The sequence below is a fragment of the Trachypithecus francoisi genome, unplaced genomic scaffold (genome assembly GCF_009764315.1).
Source record: "Trachypithecus francoisi isolate TF-2019V2 unplaced genomic scaffold, Tfra_2.0 Lachesis_group1, whole genome shotgun sequence".
Lineage (NCBI taxonomy): Eukaryota > Metazoa > Chordata > Mammalia > Primates > Cercopithecidae > Trachypithecus > Trachypithecus francoisi.
Genome location: NW_022681454.1, coordinates 159197954 through 159204848, shown reverse-complemented (window position 1 = coordinate 159204848; position 6895 = coordinate 159197954). Strand labels below are relative to the sequence as shown.

General features: G+C 41.0%; 1 pseudogene; it reads left to right on the top strand.

Moving 5' to 3' along the window:
* Positions 1 to 2150: 2150 nt before the first annotated feature.
* On the top strand, positions 2151 to 6196 carry LOC117084841 (annotated as a pseudogene).
* The last annotated feature ends 699 nt before the right edge of the window (positions 6197 to 6895 follow it).

Sequence of the window (6895 nt, the reverse complement as noted above, 5' to 3'; positions counted from 1 at the left end):
GCCTCTCTTGCATTTTTATCTGCATTGGCACCACGCCTGGTACATGGTGGATACTCAAAGCACATTTCTTCAATGACATTGAATACAATCTGCATATCCCAGCTCCCTCCAGACCATCATTAATTTCAATCTGCTGTGTCATTGCTCTTAGGAGAAGGAAAACTGGAAGTCAAAGACCCTTATGAGAATCAGAATCCCCCAAATACTTCTCAAACTCAGTAAAAACATAAAAGTCAGATATTCTCCCTTTATAGAAACATTAAAATGATTAAGATAGAGTCACTAATGTATTCTTGAGTTTCTTAAGGACAGAAGTTTCTTAATGTCAAGTTATTATATTAAAAGGAAGCACATAGCAGGGATTCAATTAATAAAAATCACCTAATATTTGTATCTGTAATTTTAATATAAAAACTCCATTTAGCAAAGAATCTTGTAGCACCACACCTTCTCCTCTTTTATTCAACAATTGTTTAATAAAATTGTTACTTACCGACCAGTTTTTCAAAAGGTATATAACTATACCTTTTATGTATGTTATGACTTGAGTTTTATCTTATCTTTGGAGAAATAAAATTTATAAGAAAATGATCCTCCCCGCTCCTGCCCCCCACCCCCAATTTTTTTCTCTCTACCATCTTTTCTTATGTGGAACTCAAGATGCTCCATGCAGGTAGTTCAAAATGCATGACTACCATGCCAAGACTTCCAACATCTGTCACTGAAAGGAGGCAGACAAAATGCTATAAAATGCACTGACATGATGGCTTTTACAGACTTGCATGTAAAAAGTCTCAAGGTATTTCTTTCCAAATCGTTCCAGGGATCTTTCAAGCCTTCTGCTGAACCATAAGGAATGTACCATGTATTTACCACATTTCTTCACTGGCCTTCTGGAACCCACTCTTGCAGCTGCAGGGAATAACAAGAACCAAGACCTTCACAAGGTCCCTTGCTGTCACTTCACATATTAATCAAAGAAGAGTCCCAAAAGAAAATGCGTCCAAGAAATCTAAATTCACTGTTTCTACAACATCCTGATCACCTGCAGAGACATAGGGTGAGTCTAAGTCCTCAGAACTAAACTCCATATGTCAGACAAAACTAACAAATCAAAGCAGGGCTTTCATGTCATGAAATAATTACTAAGTGTAGAGGACAACAGGCATAAAAAGTGGAGGGAAAAATATTTTCTCTTGATTCCCATAGATACTATTTTTCTTATTTTGAAAAATTTCAAATCTACGCAAACATTAAAGCAATGTCTAGTGAATATTGGTATACACTTGCCTATACACACCAACGTTAATAATCTTGTGGCTCCTGCTTCATCTCTCTATATAGGTATTGCTAAGTCGGAATGTTTGTGTCCCCCCAAAATTCATATGTTGAAATATCTAACCCCCAGCATGATGATATTAGTAGTTAGAACTTTGGGGAGGTAGAACCCACATGAATGGAATTATTGCCCTTATAAAAGAGGTCTGAAAAAAACCCTTCATCTCTTTTACCTCATGGGGACACAGTGAAAAGGTGGCATCTATGAACCAGAAAGTAGGTTCTCACCAGACACCAAATCTGCTGGTGCCTTGATCTTGGACTTCCCAGACTCTTGAACTGTGAGAAATAGATTTCTGCTGTTTATAAGCACTCCAGTCTATGGTATTTTGGTATAACATCCCAAAAGGACTAATACAGGAACCTACACACACCTCTTACTGTCAAGCCATCCTAAAGTACATTGGAAACAACATGACAGTTTATCCCTAAATATTTTAGCACATAGCTCTCACAAACAAGGACATTCTCTCACACAACCTAACACCATTACCAGGCTTTTGTTTGTTTGTTTGTTTGGGATGGAGTTTCACTCTTATCGCTCAGGCTGGAGTGCAATGGCACAATCTCGGCTCACTGCAACCTCCGCCTCCTGGGTGCAAGCAATTCTCCTGCCTCAGCCTCCTGAGTAGCTGGGATTACAGGCGCCCACGATCATGCCTGGCTAATTTTTGTGTTTTTAGTAGAAATGGGGCTTCACCACATTGGTCAGGCTGCTCTCAGACTCCTGACCTCAGGTGATCCACCCGCCTTGGCCTCCAAAAGTGCTAGGATTACACACATGAGCCACCACACCTGGCCTACCAGGCCTTTTAAAAAGTGAACTCAGGGGCTGCAGCAGTGCTGGCTGTAGGTGATGACATGGTGAGGAGTGGGTTTGGGGCATGAGAATCACAAAGCAGTTTCCAAGCCTCTCTCTTTACGTCTCTGGGTCTTCTCGGAGAAACAAGGCTGAGAAAATTACTTTTCCCACTAAAACACACCAAGTATATGCCCAGCCTTCATGAAAATGAACAGAGAAAGGAAGCACCTTTATGTGGGTGGCCTTGGCCAGGAAATTTCTGAGACAGACCTACAAAATCAGTTCAGCAGATTTGCAGAGGTTTCGGATGTGGACATCATCACAGGGAAAGATGACCAAGGAAACCCACAGAAAATCTTTGCATATATCAACATCAGTGTAGCAGAAGCAGACCTGAAAAAATGTATGTCTGTTCTAAGTAAAACAAAATGGAAAGGTGGAGCATTACAAATTCAACTAGCAAAAGAAAGCTTTTTGCACAGATTGGCCCAAGAGAAAGAAGCAGCAAAAGCTAAGAAAGGAAAATCAACAAAAGGTAACATCAACTTGTTAGAAAAGATAGGAGGAGTGGAATTCCATATGAAAGCTGTGCCAGGGACAGAAGTGCTAAGGTATGAGAGTTGGGTTGTGAGCAAATTCAGAAGAGTGTTACTTGTTCTTCACCTTAAAAATTATCATAAATATAAAATTATAAAATATGATCCCTCAAAATCCTGCCACAACCTAAAGAAGATAGGGGAGAATTTCACAAACACCGTTCCTATATCCAGCTTGACTTGGGAATTGGAAGGAGGGAATGACCCTATGAGTAAGAAATGGTGAGGAGACTTCTCTGACTTCCATAGCCCTCCCAAGAAGATGATAAAAGTGCAGAGGGATGAGAGTTCCACTGGGTCTCTGATCATGAGTCCAAGGCCCAGGTGGGTAATAGAGAGAACACCCTTAACACAGCAACAGGCTGCACAGAAAAGAACTTGTGATTGCATTACTTCTAAATCACCTCCTGTACCTGTTTCTGATACTCAGAAACTTAAAAATCTACCTTTTAAGACTTCTGGCTTGGAAACTGCCAAGAAGAGAAATAGCATTTCTAATGATGATATTGATTCTGAAGATGAATTAAGAATGATGATTGCAAAAGAGGAAAACTTATAGAGAACTGTACAGCCCTCAATAAATGAATCTGAAAATGATCTCTTTGGAGTTGTAAGGGATGATTTCAAATCAGGAATTCACAAATTGCATTCTTCAATAGGTTTAAGTATTAAAACTAATGTATCTTACCATGACAGTGATGATATTATTAGAAATGATTGTGAGTTTGACTCAGGAGATACAGATGAAATCATTGCGATGAAAAAAAAATGTTGCTAAGGTCAAAAACAGTACAGCACTTTCACAAATGGAAAAATCTACAGACAAGAAAACTTCCTTCAAAAATAGAGAAATCTGTGAGCTTTCTGATCACTGTATTAAAGTACAAAAAAGAAAAAGCAATGTAGAGTCAGCCCTCGGTCATGGATTAAAGCCTCTTAATCGCAAATCTCCCTCTCAGTGCAGTAGCGGTGAAGATGCTGATTCTGCATCAGAATTAGCTGACTCTGAAGGAGACAAGGAGTATAATGCCATGATTTACAAAAAAACAAACAAACAAACTGCCTTCGTGTGAATCTTACTTTAGCTGATTTGGAACAATTGGCTGGCACTGATCAGAAAGTTCCAAATGAAAATACTGAGAGTGATGGACCAGAAACCACGACACAATGCAAGTCTGACAGAGGCTTCAAAAGCCCCAACACTCCCGCTGGCCTCCACAGACGCAGATAGTGTATTTGTCCTGAGGACATTGTGGCTTCCCTGTTAGAAGGAGAGGAGAGCACCTGTGGCAAACAGAAACCAAAGAAAAACAACTTAAAGCCAAAATTCCAGGTTTTCAAGGGAGGAGGCTGTTCATATGAAAAGGAGTCAATAAAAAAAAAAATCATTGAAAGACAGTGTTGCCCCTAACAATATTAATAAAGATCAGAATTCCATGAAACATGTGGATCCCAGTATCATATCCATGGAAGATGGGTCCCCATATGTTAATGGCTCATCGGGTGAACTGCCTCCATGCCAACATGCAAAGAAGGCAAATGACCCAAACTATATTCAGCCTCAAAAAAGACAGAACACTGTAATCCCAGCACTTTGGGAGGCCGAGGCAGGGGGGATCACGAGGTCAGGAGATCTAGACTATCCTGGCTAACAGTGAAACCCCGTCTCTACTAAAAATACAAAAAAATTAGCCCGGCGTTGTGGTGGGCGCCTGTAGTCCCAGCTACTCAGGAGGTTGAGGCAGGAGAACGACGTGAACCCGGGAGGCGGAGCTTGCAGTGAGCTGAGGTCGCACCACTGCACTCCAGCCTGGGCGACAGAGTGAGACTCCATCTCAAAAAAAAAAAAAGAACACTTTTGAGAACCAGGATCGCAAGGCAGTGTCCACTAGCAGTTCTGAAAAGCGAAGTAAGAATTCTATTTCTAGTTTATTGCCATTAGAAGGTAAGAAGTCCTTAAGTCTTAGCGCAAAGACTCACAACATCGGCTTTGACAAAGACAGTTGCCGTAGTGCCACAAAGACAGAAGCTTCAGAGGAAGAGAGGTCTGACTCGAGCAGCCTCACGTCTCTTGAAAAATCACCAAAGGTATTATCCAAGGACACCGAGGAAATCAAAACTGATTTCTCACTTTCTATTAGTAATTCCTCTGATCTGAGTGGTAAGGATAAGCACGCTGAAGATGATGAGAAGCACTTGGCAGCCTTGGAAACGAGGCAAAAAGCAAAAGAAGTGCAGAAGAAGCTGGTGCACAATGCTCTGACAAATGTGGATGGTCATCCAGAGGATAAGCTAACGCACATCATCTTCGGCTCTGACAGTGAGTGTGAAACAGAGGAGATACCTACTCAGGAGGAGAGCTGTCCAGGAGAGGAACGGGTGAAAGAGTCTATGGGTGAGGAGGAGAGGTGTCCAGGAGAGGAACGGGTGAAAGAGTCTATGGGTGAAACATCAAGGAAGCTGCCTGATAGCAGTGATGATGAGGAATCTGATTCTGAAGATAACAGTAACAGGCTCAAAATTAAACCTCAGTTTGAGGGCAGAGCTGGACAGAAGCTCATGGATTTACAGTCACACCTTGGCACTGATGACAGATTCTGCATGAACTCTTGATTTCAAGAAAGTACAGTGAAGAGGAACAGGAAGAGTTAAATGAAAAGAAAACTACTAGGAAGAAGAGAGCCTGCTGAAGAAGAAAAGAAAGCCCTGAATGTTGTACAAAGTGTTTTGCAAGTCAACTTAAGCAATTCTACAAAGAATCAGTAGCTGCTAAGAAATTTAAGGACAGCATACATTATGATCCAACGAAGCAAGACCGTGCCACTTACGAAAGAAAAAGACACGATAAACCAAAAGAAAGTAAAGAAAAACAAAAAAAGAAAAGGGAGGAAGCTGAAAAGCTACCTGAGGTGTCCAAAGAAAGGTATCATAACATTGCTATGGATCTGAAAGAAATATTTCAAACTTCAAAATATACCAGTGAAAAGGAAGAGGACACACCCTGGAATGAGGAGTGTGGCAAAGAGAAACCTGAGGAAATCCAGGACCCTGCAGCTCTGAGCAGTGGGGCTGAGCAGCCCAGCAGGTTCACGTTCTCCTTTTTTGATTCAGACAGTAAAGACATAAAGGAAGAGACTCACAGAGGTGAAACAGACGGGTTCTGGAGACGAGAAAGACCCATGTTTCCAAGACGGCAGTTCCGAAGAGGAAGATGTTACTGAAGGAACAGATCACAGAAAGTCCAGTCCTGGAGAAGCATCATTACCTGAGAAAGAGACCACTAGATTTTTCTTTTCCTCTAAGAATAATGAAGGACTTCAAGCAGGTTCTGATTTAGTCTGGAGAGGAGCGGGAAGGAATATTAGCAGGAACTCTTGGGAGGCCAGAACAGACAACCTGCGTATGGATTGTCGGAAGAAACATAAAGATGCAAAAAGGAAAATGAAACCAAAATAATAAATATCAGCACTGAGTATGATGCCGAATGTGAACAAGGCTCACCTAAGGAAACGGACCCAGAAGATAGTTTTAGCTGACAAAAAAGAAATTTCAGAGTGGAGGGATTTTAGAAATCTGGCTGATGGAGTATCATTCTGGTTGTCATCTTTTTCTGTGGAACTCCTCTGCATTTCTTCCCAAGCAATTACTTCAGAAAGTTAAATTCAACTCCTTAAAAAGGAAAAAAAAAGTGAATTCAATAACATCATTAAACATCTTAGCCATACTCAAATTGCCCACTTGTCCTCAAAATGTCTCTTACAGCTGTTTAAAATTCAGCATCCAGCCAAGTTCACACATTACATTTGGATGCTGTATTTCTTTAGTCTTCCATCGTGACCCTCTGATCTTCCTGACACCAAATCCTTTGACAAGTTCAAGCCAATTGTTCTACAGAATGTTCCATCTCCTGAATTTATTTGACAGTTTCCTCATGATTGGATTTAGACAAGACATTTCTGGCAAGAACTCCACTTAGGTTATGCTGTGTACCTCCCACTCCATCACAGCCGGAGGCACCTAATAGCCTGACCCATTGTTGCAATGGGGACAATGGTAACTGCCAGGTCTCTCCATTGCAAAGGCATACTCTATCACATCGTAATTAATAAATAATACATGGTGTGATTTTTCAAAACTGTGTGAATACCCCATCCTTCAA